The sequence below is a fragment of the Haliotis cracherodii genome, unplaced genomic scaffold, assembly GCF_022045235.1.
Source record: "Haliotis cracherodii isolate W230 unplaced genomic scaffold, xgHalCrac1.p SCAF_11, whole genome shotgun sequence".
Classification (NCBI taxonomy): Eukaryota; Metazoa; Mollusca; class Gastropoda; order Lepetellida; family Haliotidae; genus Haliotis; species Haliotis cracherodii.
In genome coordinates, this window is record NW_027266266.1 from 18,132,552 (window position 1) to 18,154,905 (window position 22,354).

Sequence of the window (22,354 nt, forward strand, 5' to 3'; positions counted from 1 at the left end):
CAAAGTCAAATCGCCAATGATGAAAAACCCCAAGTTGGTAAACAGATAATCGACATATTATGAGTCAACATATCGCACGTATGAAGCTGCGCAGCCGAGGATCATAACCATCACATTGTCAATTGTACGGCATTATTGGTCAAACGAAAAGTGAATTAATTCCTAGTTCAATACAGATTGTGCATTGTTTAACAGCATGAGAGTAGCGCCGTAAACTTGGCTCCTGTCTAGTATACACTGTTAACAGGGTGGGTGTCCTCAGGTGTGAATTTGACACGGAAGATAACGAGTGCGCTCAGCGCTATAGATTGAACACTAACCTCTTTCTTGATTTGAAAGTTCGATAAAAAAACTGAGATTTTGAAAAGGAATCTTAGAAAAAGTTCAATACAGACCAAAAGACATCCTTAAGGGCGATATAAACTATTCGCGAGATATGAATTCATTTTTATGTATTTACCTTGTAGGGATAAGGTAAACACCACGCATACGTTACTCTATTGATAACGATCACTATAGTTTATTGAATTCAACGCCTCTGACCCACGTACAATTGTATATTACCTATATGTGTCAAAATGAGGTCAACAGTGCTTTTTACCTCAACAGTAGACATTGAAAAATGTACATTGGAAAGTTCAACTTAAATAAATGAAGTATCTGACGATAGAAATCTCACCAAACAATACTTTCGTAAGTGTGAAAAAAGTAAGCAGGCGGTTACTTTTGCTAAAGTTATCAAAGGATCCACACACAGAACAAGCAGAATATGATATTCATCTTCTACAAATGACACACACAGAAGGGATATATTAAATTTACTCTGTTAGGGGTGGTCGGGTAGCCTAGTGGTTCAAGCGTTGGCTCATCACGCCGAAGACCCGGTTTCGATTCCCTACATGGGTACAATGAAGCCCATTTTCCGGTGTCCCCCGCTGTGATATTGCTGGAATATTGCTAAAAGCGGCGTAAAACCATACTCACTCACTTACTTATTTCTGTTAACCTAGTCGAAACCTAACCATTGTATTTCTTATTTTTTTTACTATTCAAGTTTGACAGATATGTCTTTTAAATGATGATGCGGTGCATATCTTCAACTACTGAATCGGGCAGACTTCCAATTTTAGGGAATGACATATTGTAACTGCTTGCCATACCTTTGAAAGAGTCGACTAACATGTGACTCGGTTGTTCATCATTTGTTTGTTTGTTTATTGTTTAACGCCGCAATATTCCAGCTTTATGAAGGCGTTCTGTTTGTTTTTCGGACCAGACAATCCAATGGTGGACATCATGAGCATCGATCTACGCAACTGGAATACGATGACATGCATCACCCAAGTCAGCGAACCTGACCACCCGATTACGTTAGTCACCTCTTACTGGTCAGTCTGACTCACATAACACGATGCCATATATAAACGTATGTCTTACCTTCATATCTAGGGAGGGCAGATGTTTGTCTCCGTGCCAAGAACTCAGTGTCGGAAACCGTATGTCCGGGTTTTATCACAGCTTGAAAATTATCCCTATTTCTAATACTCGGATCACACGATCCGGACCGTCGTGGTATAATTTTAGTTTCACATCCTCTGGGTAATTTTGGATTTTCTTTTTCCTCAGGTGTGTCGTCATCGCCGACGTCATCCGAAAACGACACCTTCGCCTTTTTCAATAATCCACAACATCTACAATGTATGTACTCCGGTTTTCCAGCGTGCCCCCTGGTGTCACACGAGCTGCTTCGGAAGCGGTCACGTGATTTAGGAATGAACATCCTATCTGTTGAACTCCTTCCATCACTTGAGGAGCTCTCATGCCGTCGACGATGCTCGGCGATAATTGGGGAACGTAGTTTCGAGATGGCAACGTCGTCGATTTCCGATTCCGAATCCGACAGAAGGTTTCGGTGAAGGGTTTGCAAAGTTGAACACAAGTTCGTCATTATGATAAAAAATGAAAAATGAGACACACAAACAATCTATATCAACTTATAAGACTTCTATTAAAGGAGTAATGCAGGCATCAAATTCTGAATAGGTCAACACACGCTCAGAACATGTCTCCGTAACGCATCCAGATTGTTTACGAGCCATTCCATAGTATTGTCCCGCAACCTAACAACGACAAAACATCCACACTTCATAATCCGACGAAGATAAGCGAATTCCTTGAACTCAACACCCATCATTTGACAAATACACGTTCATAACAAAATATCACGTCCTTCCTGCGTTTACATTCGGGGTCAGTGGCGTATTTCGTGTGCCAAGTCAACCACAAATCTTAACAACGGGCTGGGTGATCAGCGTGGTTCATGTCGGCCGTATACCTGCATTCAATCAATTGTGATTAGGTCGATCGTGTCTAAATCGTTGAAATACGTATCTGAAGCGATTTGGAATAAATCAGACTGGACAAAGACGGATTAACATTAAGCGCTATATACAGGGCATCGTATGTATGAATGCTCCGATACTTGGTAAGAATTAGTGTTAAGCCGATTTAAAATGTTGTTCGTAACCGCCATTATGAAGTTGGATAGGACTTCTGTTGTTAAATGGCACTCATTCCAACTTGTTATTAGACGCTAGATTCAGAACAATTTGCCGGCCCTTCCCGGATCTCCGTATATCCAGCTCGCATTGTAGTGTTTAATGTATTAATGTGCGTTCTGGTGGTTATAGGTATACGGTGGCGGTATCAACAGCAACAGCGGCAATAGTAGTAGTTGCAGCCGGTGAAGTAGTAGTTTTAGTAGTAGCAACAACGTAGTATTAGTAGTAATGGTGATAATTGTGGCAATAGTAGTTGTAGATATAGTTGCAGCAACACTCGCAATAGTGGTAGTAGTTGTTGCAGTTGCGGCAATGGTAGTAGTTGTAGTAGTAGCAGCCGCCGTAATAGTAGTGGCAATTGCGACAACAGTAGTAGTAGATGTAGTTGCAGCAATAGTAGTAGTAGATGTAGTTGCAGCAACACTCGCAATAGTGGACGTAGAAGTTGTTGCAGTTGCGGCAATAGCAGTAATTGCAGTAGTAGCAGCCGCCGTAATAGTAGTGGCAATTGCGACAATAGTAGTAGTAGATGTAGTTGCAGCAACACTCGCAATAGTGGTAGTAGTTGTAGTAGTAGCAGCCGCCGCAATAGTAGTAGTAGATGTAGCAACAATCGCGATAGTGGTTGTAGCAGTTGTAGCAGTAGAAGTAGTAGTAGTAGTAGTAGTAGTGGCAATTGCGGCAATAGTAGTAGTAGTAGTTTTGTTTGTTTGCTTGTTGTTTAATGTCGCACTCAGCAATATTCCAGCTATATGGCGGCGGTCAAGTCTGGACCAGACAATCCAGGGATTGCACTAGTAGTAATAGTAGTAGTGGTAGTAGTGGTGGTAGTAGTAGTAGTAATAGTCGTAGTAGCAGTAGCAATAACAGAAGTAGTAGTGTTAGTACTAGTAGCAGTAGTAATGGTAGTGGTAGTAGAGGCATTTGTGGCAATAGTAGTAGTAGTAGTAGTAGTAGTAGTAGTAGTAGTAGCAGTAGCAGTAGTAGTAGTAGCAGCAGCAATAGTAGTAGTTATAAAAGTAGTAATGGCAATTGCGCCAATAGTAATAGCAGCAGCCGCAATGGTAGCAGTAGTTGTTGCAATTGCGGCAATAGTAATAGCAGCAGCAGCAGCAGCAGCAGGAGCAGCAGCAGCAGCAGCAGCAGCAGTAGTAGTAGTAGTAGTAGTAGTAGTAGTAGTAGTAGTAGTAGTAGTAGTAGTGTACTACTACTACTACCTGCTCTACAGGACGATATCCTCCCCCATTCACTACTGAGATGATCGCTTGTAAGAGGTGACTGCAGGGGTCGGGTGGTCAGGCTCGGAGGTTTGATTGACGAATATCATCGTACCTATGATGTGGGGCGTTATTCATAATAACAATCATTAGTTCTGTTTTGTATGACCAGACTCCATTACTTACAGATCGCCGACATCTTCTGGATTATCGCTGAGTGTTGTTAAACAACAAACAAAGCTAAAAAAACGTATTGTCGATTAAGGGAAAACGTATATGTTTTACTTCGCTTTCTTTACCCTATTTTTCCTACTTTGTTGTATTTTTGTAGATCGACAGTGTCGGTGAGTACATAAGAGTTATATATATAGTGTTCGGGGTGTATCGTATGGAATACTGTACGGGACATTCTTGCATTGCGTTCAGGCATTCTCGCGATTTCGACCTTTGGAAACAAGCTAAATATGCAAAAGAATGGGAGAATGTGATATTTTAATCTTGTCTAAATGTCACATTCCTTCGTTTTTTACTTTCGAAAAATATTACTACGTACAAAAAACACAAGATTGTGAGAACGCGATATCTCGCCATATCTCGTGTTCACGCGATCTCGCATGCTCGCACTTTTCACAACTTCAGAATGTCCCATATTGCTCAATACTCTCTTACAGCTTTGCTTTGGGAGCCTGGCGCCTTTTCTCCTTGTATCCACTCATCCTTTCCATTCATTGTGATGCTCATCCCTACCCTGAGGTCACCCTGGATGTAGGCCCATACAATTTCAGTGACAGTAGAGCTACCATATAGTCTTTGAGTATACATTAACACTACTATTTCTTAATTGCAATAGACCGCCTCCGTGGTCTAGTGGTAGAGCGTCCGCCCGGAGAGCAAAAGGCCCGGGGTTCGATCCCCGGCCGCGTCATACCAAAAGACGTTGAAAGATGGTACTTGTTGTTACCCTGTCTTGCGCTCGGCATCAAGGGGCTAAAATAAGGGCTGGTCGGGTTGAAGTCTTCTGCAGTATTCTGTGTCTGGGTGGGGTATATATGTTAAACTGCGGCATGGTATCTCAGTGAGCTAGCACTCTAAATCGGCATCAGTCCGGACTAGTACAAGCAGCCACACATGCACGTCGCTATATAAGTGCAATAATCTTGGATGCGACGGTAAACCTCATTTCAACTCACCTTAATTGCATTACATGTAAAACGAACATTCCCTACAGCCAGTTGACGCCGGACGTTCAAACGATAGCGAAAGCCACCATATAGTCTAATACAGTCATTGACAGAGTGTTCAGATTGTTCAGAAGCAGTTGGGGCGGTCGGGTAGCCGAAGACCCGGGTTCGAATCCCGACATGGGTACATTGTGTGAAGCCCATTTCCGGTGTCCCCCGCCGTGATATTGCTGGAATATTGCTAAAAGCGGCGTAAAACCAAACTCACCCAGAAGCAGTTCTTTTATCTTTTGTGCAGTGAGATGTTTGAATGTAATGAATATTGAACCAGTGTTAACAGTCTGAGAACCTGTGATCACAAAACAATTTTTTTTACTGTGAGATAAAGCTGTATGAACAATCAGTTTCGGTAGTCTTATCTACTGTAAAATGTTTTAATGACATGCCTGGACAGTCTATTTTTGACATAGGGGTGTGCCCAATCGCCTACATAAAATATGTAGGCGTATCGAAGCGTAGGCGAATTGGCGTGTAAGCGATTTGGGAGTAACCCAACAATGAGTGAGTGAGTGAGTTGGGTTTAAAGCCGCTTTAAACGGTATTCCAGTTATATCACGGCGTGTCAGCTTAATGTGGGAGGAAAGACCGAGGTGATGCAGATCCCAGACGTTTTAGAAGTAAAAGAAAATATGTCAAGAATGATTTTTTTATGCAATTGAAACTTGAAATCCCAGTTATATTTGATTATATCTATTTCATCATCGCTCATTCCTGCTCATTTTGTGTAAAAATAAATTGGTTCAATGACGACTGGGGTATAAAATGAATTTGCAACCACATGACCCCTACTATGTTGAAAATTTGTGCCGAAAAAAGTACATTTACTGATTTGCAAAGACAAGAAGTCTAAGTTACCCACAAGCAGTTGTGCATTATTTGTTTTTTCTCCATTTTGTAAAGAAATTATATATTTTAAAATAAAACCATGTAGAAGTATTCTGTGAGTGCTGTTTTATAAATATATCGCCAAATTAGGTTACTTTCGATTGAAAATTAAAACATATGATAAAAACACATGTACGTCTCAGTAAATTAACTGGGGATTTAAATTACGATCAATTTGATGTCGCGCAGCACAACGGGGGCAGTTAGGAGGCTTTATGGTTAAAGCTTTCGCTCGTCACGCCGAAGACCCGGGTTCGATTCCCCCGTGAGTACAGTGTCCCTCACTGTGATATTACTGGATTATTGCCAAGAGCGCCGTAAAACCATATTCAATCGCGTGACCCAATTGACATGATTCACTGAAACGGACATAAAATATTCATGAATTGCTCTTAAACCAATAGAGTATGTCAATTTTGTCCCCTTCAGTTGAGGATGTGGAACATTGTGTCGTAACCCGCCTTTTCTATGACGAACAACGACATTACTTTCTCAGTTTTATTAAAATAATGTGTAACAATTGAATAATTTAATAAAAAACCGGTTTTATTATGAAAAACTGTGCCATGTTTATATTTTACTCTGATTTGATTGTGTATCGGCCAATATACCCATGTTTACGGTCAAGTAAGGCCTTAGGTCGTCTAAAGCACCGCAATTCGCTGTGAAGAAGGTTTGTTTGTTGGTTTGTTGTTTAACCCCGCACTCAGCAATATTACAGCTATATGACGGCGGTCTATAAATCATCGAGTCTGGACCAGACAATCCAGTGATTGACATCATGAACATCGATCCACGCAATTGGGATCGATGACATTCATCAACCAAGTCAGCGAGTCTGACCACCCGATCCCGTTAGTCGCCTTTTACGACAAGCATAGTCGCCTTTTACGACAAGCATGGGTTGCTGCAGACCTATTCTACCCCGGATCTTCGCGGGTCTCGCCGTGAAGAACCGCGTCCATCACCCGTGCCAAAAACCTACGATCGTTGGCTGGAATGCTAGATTTCCCTGATTATTATTTCTATGTGTTTCCGCACCATACCCATGCTTGTGGGTTTCACCGAAGTGGTAAACGTCTGAGACCTGCATCACTTCGGGCTTTCCCCCCACATTAAGCTGACACGCCGAGATATAACTGGAATACTTTAAAAGCGGCGTTAAACCAAACTCACTCACTCACTCTCCATTTCTGCTATTTTGGTTTACTACAAAGTATTTGTTTGAATTTATAAAGATTAGGCCATAAAGAACATTTTTCGGGTATATATCTTCTTCTTCTTCTTCTTTTCTTTTGTTTGTTGTTTAACGCCGCGCTCAGCAATAATCCAGCTATATGACGGCGGTCTGTAAATATTGGAGTCTGGACCAGACAATCCAGTACTACATACTGAGCATCTATCCACGCAATTGGGATACGATGACATGCATCAACCAAGTCAGCGAGTCTGACCACCCGATCCGGTTAGTCGCCTTTAACGACAAGCATAGTCGCCTTTTACGGCAAGCATGGGTTGCTGAAGACCAATTCTAACCCGGATCGTTACGGGTCTTGCAGGTTGTGGAAAGGGGCGATTTTGACCTTTGAATTTGACACATTGGTCAAAAATAACAAAAATAACTCATCTCCATATTTTTTTTATAAACCCTGAGCTTATTAGTTGGGTATAACGCCGCTTTTTAACAGTATTCCAGTTATATCACGGCGTGTCAGCTTAATGTGGGAGGTAAGCCCGAAGTGATGCAGGCCTCAGACGTTTACCACTTTGGTGAAACCCACGAGCACGGGTATGGTGCTCACAAACCTAGAAACATAATCGAGGCGAACCGGGACTCGAACCCACAATCATAGGTTTCTGGCGTGCCCAAGGGACGCAACTCTGCACAGCGAATCGCGATTGGGCCACCCGTGCCCCCGCAGAAATGAAGAATTTGTCAAAGGTTATTTCCAATGTCTAGAAATGATACTTAAATGTACTCTTCCTGTCTGAATCATCACTTTTGTTGAACTTATATATATGTTTGTAAAACACGCTTTGGTACAACCGTGGGTAGTTCCATGAGCATAAAAAGGACTGAAAACAAAGAATTGAGGAATCGAGAAAGTTACTGTTGGTGTAAACGAAAGACGTGCTCCACGGCTCTAGGCTAATAATAAATCGCTGAAGACCCAGTTTAGGTCATAATTTCCGAAAAGTACTGACACGTCTGTTGTCAACATGTGTCCACTCTCATTGGGATTGGCGAGTTATAGCATAACCTCGATCTGGGCCGTGCAGTCCAGCATACCAGCCCGTATCAAGCGTAATCCTGGCCAGTTATGAATATCCCATGCCCTCCAGTTGTTTTAGACAGTCTGTTACTGTTTAGGAAAACGTAGAACACGTAGGATGAAGCTGCTACTGCTTGCCGTTACTGTCGCTGTCGTGGTTTGTGTGCGGGGTAAGACGTTGATGTCGTTGCTGTAGCATTTAGATTATGTTATCGCCCTTGCTCATACGATTTTGTTTTTTTTGTTCAATTATGACGCCGCCTTCGGGTGGTAAGGCTCGCTGACTTGACTGATGCATGTCATCGTGTCCCATTTGCGTGGATCGATGCTCATGGTGTCAATCACTACACTGTCTGGTCCAGACTCGATTATTAAGACACCGCCGTCATATAGCTGGAATATTGCTGAGTGCAACGTTAAACAAGAAACAAACAAATAAACAATTTGAGCTGGATCAAGGCGGTCTGGAGAAGACGAACCAGTGATTGATATCATGAGCAACGATCAACGTTGAAGGCGCTAGGGGTACGATGAAACGCAGTCGCCTCATACGACCAGAATCGGTTGCTGGGGACCTATCGGAAACCGAAATCAGACATAGAACCAATCGGAAACCGAAATCAGACATAGAACCAATCGGAAACCGAAATCAGACATAGAACCAATGTTCACACGTACGACCCCACGAAGATGCGGGTTTGACTTTGTCTTCAGCAATCCATGGTTGTCGTAAGAGGCGACTAAAGGGGTCGGGAGGTCAAACTCGCTGACTTTGTTAATCCATGTCATCGTATCCCCTTTGCGTAGATTGATGCTCATGATGTCAATCACTAGTTTATCATGTCTAGACTCGATTAGTTACAGACCGCTGTGAATGCGGCGTTAAACAACAAACAAACAAATATTTTGTCTTATAACGTATTTATGAATCTAGGCTAATAGAGGAAATCCCTTTTTTCTGTCGTCTAATTAATTCTTCAATTTTTTAACCGATTATCAATACTTAAAGAGATGACTAACTTCGTTTCGACTAAAGACCTCCAAAACAATTCAAGTTTTGTTTTTGTTTGTTTGTTTGTTTGTTTAACACCACACTCAGCAGTATTCCAGCTACATGAAGGCGGTCTGTAAATAATCGAGTCTGGACCAGACAATCCAGTGATTGACATCATGAGCATTTCAAGTCTCCATTGGTGCGTGGAAGACCCGAATGGATGAGGATCGCCGATGATTTATTTCATCAAAAGCACTGTGGGTCAGATGAAATAAGCAAAACACGTCCTTGGGTTCCTTTCTCACATTGACCTATTTTTTGAAAAAATAAAAAATATTAATTTCATTTTTGTAACAAGTAATTAAAGTTAAAAAGCCTCACATCTTTTACCATGTCCACAGTTATCTTTGATGTTTTTATGTTGGAACTTTTCTTTTACAGGTGACATAAACCAGATGTGTTTGACATGTTGCGGTGCCCCCCCTTGCTGTAACTACTGCGGCATGAATCCAGGTACGTTGTATCATGAGTACCAGTCAGTACTTTTGAGCTATTGAGCTACTGAGATATTGAAATATACCAGATCTACAAGAGATAGAAAACATGTGTTTTGAACGTTTCAATGAAGTAATGGGCACGACCCAAGCGTCTAAGCCTCCACAATATATACCTTCACCTGAAAATTAAAACGGCGTTAAATGAAGTAAAAGGCGGTTGTTTGCAGATCTGTTCAAGCCATTGACCGCGGTCCGCCGTGACGTGACCAACCCACTCCTTGGGGGACTTGTGAAGTTCTGCCCAGAGTGTTGCGGCCCACCACCCTGCTGTAGTACCTGTGGCATGGACTTCAGCAAACTTAAAGGTGAGTTCAACTCTGCCCGAGTCCTTCCCAAGACGGGTGCTTTTTTATCTTCCCGAGGCAAGAGAGTTAACTGACTTTAAAAGTCCAGTTTCCACCCTTGCCGAACTAGGCTGGAATTCCTGGGCTCGATCGTAGCGCCACCAGTGGCTATTACTGGTTATGTTATGTCCTTTCTATGCCTCTCCTATTGACCAATCAGATTCAACCTCTCGTATCACTTGCATTTGTTTTAAACAAAACGGCGGCGCCCAGTCAAGACGATCTGATCGATAATCAAGATCTATATTGTGATAAAACGAGTCTTACGTCGCGAAGTGCATCACATCACGTGAGCACCTTGATTAAAAACATGAAAAGATTTAGAAATATCTGTTGACAACGAGTTCGCGGTGCACATGCTTTGCAAATCATGCAGTCGACCGAACTCTGCATGACAGTTTACGAACCGGATTTCGATTTCGGTGCGCGATTTTGATTGGACTATGCATAGACTCGTTAGTCCAGCCAAAATGTAACTCCATAATACCAGCCTAGTTCGGCAAGGGTGGAAACTGGACTTTTATAGTCAGTTAACTCACTTGCCTCGGGAAGATGGGTGCTTTTAGGGGCTGGCTCAATTTTAGGCACGGTGGGTCACGGGAAACGAGAACTCCAATGAAACCTTGCAGGCCTCCGTTGTGTAGCTGTAAGATTGATGACTGCGTGGTGAAACAGCATTCACTCACTGTCTACGTATTATATGGGAACGCTTCCGAAAGTGTTCAATGCAGACTGAACTGTATTCGATGCGGACTGAACTGTATTCAATGCGGACCGAACTGTATTCAATGCAGACTGAACTGTATTCAAAGCAGAATGAACTGTATTCAATGCGGACTGAACTGTATTCAATGCAGACTGAACTGTGGGGCAAAAGAAAGTATACCGACTTTGTTTTTTATGTAAAAGAAAATTGAAAGAACTTTTGTTAAATTTGGTTACGTCTATTTAACCACCACTCATTCCTGCGACAGTTTGTCAAGACTAATTTGTGACTTGGTAATTTTGTGTAAAAATAAATTGGTTCAATGAAGTCTGGGGTAGGAAATAAAAATTGCAACCAAATGACGCCTTCCATGTTTGAAATGTAGTTAGTTTGTGCCTAGAAAAGCAAACATATTGATTTTCAAAGATCCGATGTCTAAGATACCCACTGACAGATATGTACATGTATTTATTTTTTAAATTTTTAAAAGATTTGTGCGAACCCTTCCGTTGCCTGACATTGAAGCAATGTGTGGAGTAGATTGTTCCAAGGTTATGGCACATGTTGCGCGAAAACATTATTGACGATGGGATCCTGTAGTTCACTGATGGCATTGTTGGCGTTAGTACATGCACACACGTTTTCGGGAATTTGATCGCCTCCGTGTTCTAGTGGAAGGTTCGGGGTTCGATCCCCGGCCGCTTCATACCAAAAGACGTTAAACTATGGTACTTGTTGTTACCCTGTCTGGCTCTCGGCAGTAAGGGGCTAAAACAAGGACTGGTCGGCTCGGAGTCAGTATACTGTGTCTGAGTGGGGTATTCATGTTAAAATGCGGCATGGTATCTCAGTGAGCTAGCACTATAAATCGTCATCAGTCCGGACTAGTACAAGCAGCCACACACACAGAGACACACACGAGCAGCACGTCGCTAAATAACTGCAATAATGTTGAACGCGACATTAAATCCCATTTCACCTCAACTGTTCAGGAATTTGATCTCCATACCTGGCTCTACGTTTTTAAAGCTTTGAGCCCGTCAGATCAGGATATACTGAGTAATTTGAACTGCAGTTGGGTTTTCCTTCAATTTTTCTCATTTCTTTTTCAGATTTTCTCGCAACGGTCCCCCCAGTCCTGTAGTGGAACTCAGAAAGTGATATTTGAAAATAAAAACGACTTACCGAGTTGGGGTTATGTCATTGATTCATAAGACCGCCTCAGTGGTTTAGTAGTAGAGCGTCCGCCCGGAGAGCGGAAGGTCCGGGGTTCGATCCCCGACCGCGTCATACCAAAAGACGTTAAAAGATGGTACTTGTTGTTACCCTGTCTTGCGCTCGGCATTAAGGGGCTAAAACAAGGACTCGTCGGCTCGGAGTCAGTATACTGTGTCTTAGTGGGGTATTCATGTTAAACTGCGGCATGGTATCTCAGTGTGCTAGCACTATAAATCGGCATAACTCCGGACTAAAGTAAAACCTGTTTTTTTCGATTTCAGATTTTAGATAAATGCAGTTAATATACAAAATATATAAATATTCAAACAACTCAATTAGTACTAATTGGGCCTTGGAACAAATACAGCGTATCAAAGGTTTTTATGTCTTTTTACACGTAAAAGTGTGTAAAAATATGAACAAAACAGACTTTTGTGAAACTGAGCATAACAGGTGTTAGTAGATCAAGGTGAATGTCCATGACCTATGGCACCTTGACGACAGGTGAAAACAGGTGCTTGAAACCCACGTGCCTGTGATTTGTCAGTGGTTAGTGATTTGTGAGTGGCATTGTGGGATATTGAATCATCGTCAAAATATCAGAACGTAAAGTAACATATTCCCTTCTCAAACAACAACTTACATGTCATTATCATTATGTACATAAACATAGCTGTTATTTTTATTGTTGTTTTGATAACTTTTTCCAGGCTAATTTGCATAATGCCTATAGCCTGTTTCTGCCATGTCAATTTGGACTTAGTTTTATTTTTGAATGTTGAAAGTGTCTACAAATTACCTCCTGTAAAGTACATTTTGTATTGAGCACTGAGATAAAACTAGCAAATCCAGGCTAGTACTTTTCCAGTTGTTTTTTTTTTTTCGTATTTACATCTACGTAATGCTTTGTGTCGATTATTAAACAGTTTTTTTTCATTTCCATGAATACTTCAGTACAAGCAGCCACACACACACACACACACACACGCACACACACACACACACACACATACACGTCGCTATATAAGTGCAATAATCTTGGACGCGATGTTAAACCCCATTTCACCTCACCTATTCGGACATTATCGACTACCAGATAGTCGGGCACACTCTGTTGATTATGATACCTGTAAGAAAGACAAGAGTGCTCTGAGAGCACAACATCCCCTGCATGAACTTTTGTAATGAGTCAAATGAAGCTCCGTAAGACAGGGGCAGTAACTCTGTCAAAATTAGTCGAAATGAAACGGGACTGATATGCGTATCATCAACATGTCGACATCTTGTGTTTAGAGTGTCAGGGATATTCTCTGGAAACTGTAGGAGGAGTTGATTTCACAAGCTTAGTACCCTCTCTCACAATTATGCAAAATAATGAAGCTCCGTAAAACAGGGCCAGTAACTCTGTCAAAATTAGTCGAAATGAAACGGGACTGTGATATGCGTATCATCAACATATCGACATCTTGTGTGTAGAGTGTCAGGGATATTCTCTGGAAACTGTAGGAGGAGTTGATTTCACAAGCTTAGTACCCTCTGTGGGACGGACAGACGGACGGACTGCGCCACGACATAATCCCCCTTCGGCCATTCTGGCCCAGCGGGGGATAAAAATGTTTAACGATGCAGTACACGTGAGAGATAGGAATCCAATACAATACCTGTCTTTACAATTTGAAGAGATACGTTCTGTAACTAGTCTTATAAGAGACGACCTTGGGCATCCCGTGTCATATCAACATATTACTGAGGGAAGGCGCCAGGGCTGCTGCGGGCGTGGTCGGCGATGTCGTGACCGGCAGTTCGAATGTGACAGAAAGTATAAGGCGGCGAAGTAAGAGGGCCCTTAAAAGCAATATCGCCGACGGTTTGGGACCATTTCCGAGCGCCGAGCGGTAAACGCAGAAAAATTAGTATTGGAACTTAGGCACCCATAAAAAATATAAGCAGGGAAAAAGAGAGGACTCTGGCAGTTATAAACGGGAGAAGATGTAGCGTGCTACTGAAAAGAAACGTAGGATAAAGCTTAAGAGACGTTTGGTATTTTAGTAGAGACAATATATATTTTTTCATTATGATGTCTTAGGATATGGGTCACATACAATGTGGTAAAAGCGAGTTGGATTTATTTTCGCTACCAGGCATAGTTTCCACAATGACCGATTCACACTGGACCAAGTATAGTGCCGTGACCGGTGTGGGCCAGTTGGACGGAACCATAAGATTTGACATTAACAATCCTATAAACAGTTGATACAGATCTGGCCGAAAGTTATTTAAGAATTGTGTACGAATTTAAGACAGTAGACGGTCACGCCATCATCGCTGAAGACAGTGACCAGACATAGAGGCGTGTGCGCACCCGTGACAAATACTCTACATTCTCTATTTCGGGAAGTAAGGGTGATAGCGGGGTCAAATCAGCTAGAATTATTTGATAGTCTAGGTACCTACCCATACAGAGCGTTCGTCGAAACGTTTTCTCTGTTGGTGAAGTAAATTCAAACATGGACATGTTCTTCAAGATCTCATTTGTTGTGTCCCCGCCGTGATATTGCTGGAATATTGCTAAAAGCGGCGTAAAACCATACTCACTCACTCTACAAGATCCCTTTTCCTTGGATGTTGGATGGATTAGGGAGGAGAAAGACATCAACATGTGGCCGTCAGAGTACATTACAGACATAGCAAGTTACTTGAATGAGAGAATCTCAGAGGATCTTGTAAGACAGATCATCAATGAATACAAAATTGGTAAAGCTTGTAGGTATTATTCATATGACTGGGTGAAAGAGATCTTGTACCACAACATAAGGGACAACAGTTCATGTTGCCATCAATGTCCTTGAGTTCACCTGCATATGCTGTCTGGGCTGCCGTTGCAAAGGACTCTGTAACTCAAGCTGGTGGGAGGGTCCTCAGTGCATACTGTACGTGCACTGCAGGTATGTTGGGTTTATGCAACCACATTGCCGGACTTCTCTTTCGTGTCGATGCAGCAGTTGTCACTGGCGAGAAGACATATACAGGCAAGCAAATTTAAATGGACCATTCCCAAACAGAGGGTCCCTCAACCCTGCGCCTGCTGTCGACCTTTCATGGACGAATGACCATTTCTACAAGCATGGCAAGACAACAAAACTTCCTGTGAAAAAAGACAAGCTTTACTCCATTGAGCAGAAAGCAACAAAATCTTGTCAAGGACAAAGTCCAGATCCGAAACAAGCTGTCAGCAATTGCAGGAAGACGTGCACCAGAAGCCCGGTTCCATCAGCTGATGAAGAAAGAAGCCCCAGCTTCATTGCCTGTATGCGCTTTAAGCTTGCCTGCCATGGTAGAGCATTTTTGTGCCACAGCTCCTGCAACATCAAACAAGACCACTGGAGAATTCTTTAAGCAGCTTAGTTTTTCTGTCAACCAATGTGACCAGCTAACATGGGCTACAGTTTGGTTGGTTGGTTTGTTGTTTAACGCCGCACTCAGCAATATTCCAGCTATATGACGGCGGTCTGTAAAAAAATCGAGTCTGGACCAGACAATCCAGTGATTGATATCATGAGCATCTATCCACGCAATTGGGATCGATGACATGTATCAACCATGTCAGCGAGCCTGACCACCCGATCCCGTTAGTCGCCTTTTACGACAAGCATAGTCGCCTTTTACGGCAAGTATGGGTTGCTGAAGACCTATTCTACCCCGGAATCTTCACTGGTCTCGGCTACAGAGAATCAGGGTGGTGTTGAGTGGAAGATGCAGAGGAAGGGTCGAATAACAAGCAATTTCCGGCGCGTCTATACCAGGATGGATACTCTTGACAGGGACGATTCTGCCGATCCATCAGCACTGATCAGTCATGTCATGGTATAAAGAGAGAGTATATAAAAGAACGGCATGCAACAAAGTGTTTCCTGTGAGCCCCGTGCAAAGTTCCGATATGTACAAGCAATGAAAAAGAGCCACACCAAATTAAATCAAATATTGGTTACACCTACTTGGGTTGTCAGTCCAGATTTGAAGAGGTCATTATGCGCTGATGTATTGGCCATTCGAGATATACCCATGAGTATTTGTTAAAGGGTGAGGATCCTCCGTTTTGTATCCCTTGTGATGAAAGAATCACGGTCAAGCATGTCCTGCTTGACTATTGATGTTTCCATCACAAGGGATAAATATTTCAGTGTACAAACAGTGAAGGACTTTTTTAGTAAAATTATTTCTCATTTAACTACTGTTTTCAAAGAAATAGAACTTATTCATAAATTTTGATGTATTCACTGTAAGGGTAAAACGATACACCGATATTCCGATGCATCGCGATACGATATACGATAAACGTGGGCCCATTTATCGATACGCCACGATACGGAACGCAAAACTCAAGTACAGCTTTTCCTCGCTATTGTACCTTTCGATAAACCGCAAACTTGGTTATAGCGCGCGGTAACGCATGGCTCCCCAAAACGTACTTACATTTTTAATAAGCTGAGGTTTTACACCGACAGATGTTTTTCCCCATCTCATAAAATATCATCAGCTGATCACCGCAAGCACAAAACACCGGTAATACCAGTCAGCAAATCTGAACTGAAGTACGCAATTCAATACCATTATCATACTATCTTGTTATAAAAACGTGTTCATTGTATATCTGGACTTGTGTTTGTAATATATTTTATTAATTTTATTCAAAATTTCATTTAATATTTTTTTCATTAAGTTATGTGAAATCGTGTGTGAAGAGATACGTCAACCACGGTCAGATTACCTGTTTTGACGCATTGAAACGAACTTTAGTTGCTAGAGAATGGATACATATTATATTAGAAATGCCATACTTTGACTCGTTAAAAGTCATATTTGTGGCAATTTAGCTAATATGTGTCAACGTAACGTTTTCACAATCGAAATACGAGTACATGTAGCGCGGGAAGTCCCTACGGTGACTGGTCAAATTGTTAAATACGTAAAAATATCCTGCAACAGCAATCACCAGTACCAAAATGCTACACTTGTGGTTCTTATAATTTTATATATACATATAGTAAAAGCTGCAACTAAGGTAACACGATATTGGAATATATTATTCCTGATAAAACAATAATTTCAGATACGATTTCCTCGTCCATTGTTTTGAAGGAAAGTTAGAGAAAGTTCCACTTTGAAGCTGAACAACTTCAGTAGTCTTGTTATTATAAAATAAAATAATTAAGTCTTGTTTTTTTATCATTGCGTATCGAGATACGTATCGTATCGTGACCAGAATATCGAGATGCGTATCGTATCGTGACCTTCCTGTATCGTTGCAGCCCTAATTTACTGTATTGTTTTAAAAATTGGTAGTGCTAATAAAAAAACTTATATTGTTAGTGGGTGTATCCTCAAGGGGGGGGGGGGGGGGGGGGGGGGGGGGAGGGGTGTGTTGAAGTAGAGTTAAATTATTGTCCCCCTAAGACGGTATGTAAGTCCCACATCATTCGAAGTATTTTTATGCATGCCAGTATTTTAAAACGTAGAATTCTCGTCATTTTGATATATGGCGTAACTGGTAAAATATCGCCAGTGACTGAAGGGATGATATAAATCCAGCCAGAGTCCATGCAGGAAGCAAAGGCACTGTAAGTCCCCATGGTCCCTGGTATGGTGATCTTCCTGTATTTACTGACGTTCTCTAGCCCCTTTTTATATTGTGTTGTTAATTCTTTCTGCTTTTAAATGTTCCTCAACTAGTTTTGAATATACTCTGTGATATTCTAGTTATTGTACTGTCCTTTGATGACAGGTTTGTATAAAGTCTACATATATGTGTTATTAATGTATTAGTTCTCGTCACGATATGGCTAAAATATTGCCGATGTGACGTTAAATATTAACTCACTCACTCACCCATCTATGACATAAAAGCAAAAATGACACTGTGGTGCTTCTGAATGTTGTAGCGAAGGGAACCAGGTCAAAGAGAAAACAGAAGAGGGGTGAGGTTGCAAGTCAGACAAACAGGGCAAAACGTGCCGTGAGGACACCACTGTCCTCTGCCCTGTCTGTGGACAGCAGTGCATCATCGACGAGCCATCCAGTCGACGAGCCATCAAGTCGACTTGAGGAGTCCACCCAGTTGCACTGTGTGGTGCCATTTTAGGTGTGGTGGTGTTGTAGATGTGCCAAAGGATAGTTCCTGGTTTTGCCCAAAGTGTGTGAATTAAATATCACATTGTGAATTTGTATTCTACCATGAATTTGGAATTTACTCGATTCTGATTGGTCAGTCAGAGGCTATTAAATCACAATAAACCCCCTCTGATTGAAATAGCTGGTTTGGCGGCCGCATCACCGCGGAAGCTAAGATTCATAGAATAGTACTATTTTCAGTCATTGTCGGTAGGCATATTTAGATAATTATATCTACAATTACAGGTTACAAAATGCACAGATGCGGTTACTACAATATTCAAAGGATGTGTGGCAATACATTTCGTGCAGAAAAACACGACAGAAATCAACAAAGGGAATGTATTTACGTTTTGGAGACAACAGAGAGCTTGGAATTTAGGCGCTTTTCTATATACGACTGTGACGTCATATCTTTTGCGTCACAATGTGCGATATGACGTCATAATGGTGACGTGCGATGTAGAGCGAAAGCCTTGAAAAGCTCGCTTTGTTTTCTTCAGGGATGCCCACCTCATGCTACCTTACCAAGTTGCCGTCTTTATATGCTTTCAATGCCTGTCATATGTTCGAGTGAAGTATTACGGTGTAAACAAACTGCTTGAGTATTACGTACAGCACCATATTTTGTTCGGTGATTCCGTAATTCAGATCGATTACCCACTCAAAACACTGAACTCAACCCATGCCGCTTCACTCAGTATATTTGCTAACACCAAAGAGTTCGCGTTTTATTTAGTCATGGTAGAATGGAGATGAACATACTGTGTTTTCAATGTAAAGCTAGGTTACCTGTAGATTTAACCGCGCTAAACTTAACATTTGAAACCTCACGCTGCGCGTTCGGTTTCAAATTCAATTTAGCGGGGTTAAATCTACAGGTAACCTAGATTTACATTGAAAACACAGAATGTTTATCTCCTAATTAATTGCATTGTTTGCATTGTAGCCATTGCTATACTATCAGTTAAGGAGTATTTTCAATATATGCTAATAATCAATTTGTTGATTGTATGTTACATGTCTGTTTGTATACGACATTCTACCATGACATTGATGAATGCTTGATTCTGATTGGTTAAAAAGAGGTTTCCTTTTTGCTACTGAAACCCCTTTCAAATATATTAAGCCTTTTCACAAAAAAACGTGCGTATGAATACATAGATAGCCTACATATCGATTCACAGAAAATGGCTGCCGATCGATCACCCCCATATGAAGTATAAAACATATCTATATTTCCTCTAATACACGCTCTGTCTCTAATACCAGACAGGTCTCTAATACACGCCGAGTCAAGGGCTCTCGCGAAATTAATAGACGGCGTATAGTGTCAAATAGAGGAAATACGGTAGTTTGATATCGGATGTTTGGGGCGTTCTAGGCCGCAACCCTGACTGCTTCGATGATGACATTAAAAGATTTAACGAAGGCATATCTTTTGCATACACATGAAATGTTTATGAAACAGTTAGAGAAATGTTCTATGGTGACCAGAATCGGAACAATTTAAGCTATTTCCTCATTGAAACAACCGACAATGAAAGTAAAATATAACATTATAAAAATTGTTTGAAAAAACAACATCACATCAGCAGGTATAGTTAGTCAACGTGTTAATGTTGAACAGCATCACACTCTGCATCAGTACTGGGTTGTCTTCTGGTTTCCTGCAATTTTTTAACAGCACTGTTACTGTTAACAATTTCTTTGGCAGCCATAACTGAGAGTGTAGTGCAGATACAGTGACAACCGGGACACGTTAGGACGGTTCTCATTTCAGGGTGGGGATCGAGGTATATTTCAAAGATTCACACATTCAAAATAAGTGAAAGAGTGATATCTAATAAATTTTGTTGAGAAAATAATAATTGTTCATTTTTTTGGTAACTTTTTCTGAAACCCCAAAACAGGTAATTTCATTATTGAAACAACCGACAATGAAAGTGAAATATAACATAATAAAATGTGTTTGAAGACATTTTATTCATGACAACATGGTGTTTACAAACCTTTTTCTGATCGATATCCATTACCATCTCCGTCAACCACCACTGATCAACAACTGGTTCGTTGGTTGGTTGGTTTGTTGTTTAACGCCGCACTCAGCAATATTCCAGCTATATGACGGCGGTCTGTAAATAATCGAGTCTGGACCAGACAATCCAGTGATTAATATCATGAGCATCGATTCATGCAATTGGGATCGATGACATGTATCAACCAAGTCAGCGAGCCTGACCACCCGATCCCGTTAGTCGCCTAATACGACAAGCATAGTCGCCTTTTACGGCAAGCATGGGTTGCAGAAGACCTATTCAACAACTGATGATAACTTTCCGTTTTTACCCAAGTGGTAGTTTCCTTCAAGTGATCGGCGATACGATGGGAGTGGACAAAAGTGCAGTTTCACGTGTCATAGTAGATGTGACTGATGCCTTGGTTAAAAGAAAGAATGAATTCATAAAATGGCCAACACAAGAATGCTACATACGTCAGGTTCATGATGGATTTTTCGCCCTTGGTGGTTTTCCGAGTGTCCTAGGTTGCATTGATGGTACGCACATACGTATTCAGGCACAGACCACAGACGAACCAGCTTACGTTTATCAGAAACGATACCACAGTATGTGTGTGACTACGAAGGTACGTCTTGTGAGATTAGAGTACTGTCCCTTTTTGCAATTTGAGTAGCTTCCCTTCCAAGGTCTAAACAAATCTGCATTAAAAAGATTCGGAATCAGATAAATAATGGAAGGTTTGCGTAAATTCTCTCATTACTCAATATAAATACAAATGGGATATTCTAGACACCTAACATGGGATCGTAGTAATGTTTTTAAAGTTCTTTTCAGCTCTAAACTGTGTAAAGAGACTGTAATTTTAAGAAAATATAGCTGAAATAAATTTGTAATATATACTACATATGCCTATAATAGAAATACAGTAAACTACGGTTATAACGAACTCATCGGGACAACTAATTTTAGTTCGGTATAACCGTAGTTTGTTATAAGCATATATACAGCCTAACTACAGCAAATAGTCGGGACCAAAAACGTATGTACGTTATATCCGTCAGTTCGTTATAAGCGTACTCGCTATAATCGTAGTTTATTGTGTAATTAACCCAATACGAACATTGCTTAATTTTCTGAATGATTTGTTTGATTTGTAGGTAAATTTACGAATGTGTGTGCTAAATAGCCGGGATCAACTCATGATAGCCACATATTTAGAACCTCCACTTTGTGTGAATACTTAGAGAGATCGCACACTTCAGTATCAGATGGCTTTCTACTGGGAGACAGTGGATATCCTTGCAGACCTTTCCTCCAAACTCCATACATGACTCCACGAGGCAATGCTCAGCACAGATACAATGACAGCTTGTGTGCTACAAGAGTTACAACAGAAAGAACATTTGGTCGATGGAAAAGACGGTTTCATGTACTTCATTCTGAGTTAAATATGCATAGTATACTATGTACTTAATTTGACCAATGTTTTACTTTTCTACATCTAATCTTGATTCTTTTCACCACTTTACCGTTTGGACTCATGGTCTTGTGTGTTCCAATGCTTAACGTTTTACATCGATCACATAGCAGAAACAAATAACATACAAAGAATCCTAACTAACGTATCCAATTACAATTGAAAAAATAAACTCAACATTCTGGAGATAAGCAGTCATTTTTTGACAACGCTTATATACCACAGCAAACGTACTCTCAATACAATTGGTTGAAATTGGTTTATTTAAATACTTTAGGTACATTCATGCTTCAACCTTTACTCGGTTTTAAACCAATTCGGTATTTCCCGGAACAGTGTAAGTATAAGCAAACCTGCTTCTTCACCGATTCAGGTTTCTTAAGAAACAAACCAATCTTAAGTTAATTAATATAATCTTTTACTCAGTTTCCATCAGTCTTTCCAAATGTCAATCCAGCTTATATTTACTTGGTTCATCCTTTACTCTCATGGATTAATTTGTCTTTGGGACTGTTCCATTATAAGTAGGTGATTTTTTGTTTAAACCAAGTGTAGGGGTACTGGGCTGGGTAACTTCTCAGTCTGCCTACATCTCAATCTGCCTACACTTTTTTGGTAGGCAGACTGAGTATAAATTAGTAATTAGTGTAGGCAGACTGAGAGTAGTGAAATGCTACAGTTTGCACAATTAA

At 41.0% G+C, this 22,354-nt stretch overlaps 1 pseudogene; it reads left to right on the plus strand.

The window, feature by feature from the left end:
* The first annotated feature begins 14,151 nt into the window (after positions 1-14,151).
* LOC139454900 (uncharacterized) lies at positions 14,152-18,135 on the plus strand (annotated as a pseudogene).
* The last annotated feature ends 4,219 nt before the right edge of the window (positions 18,136-22,354 follow it).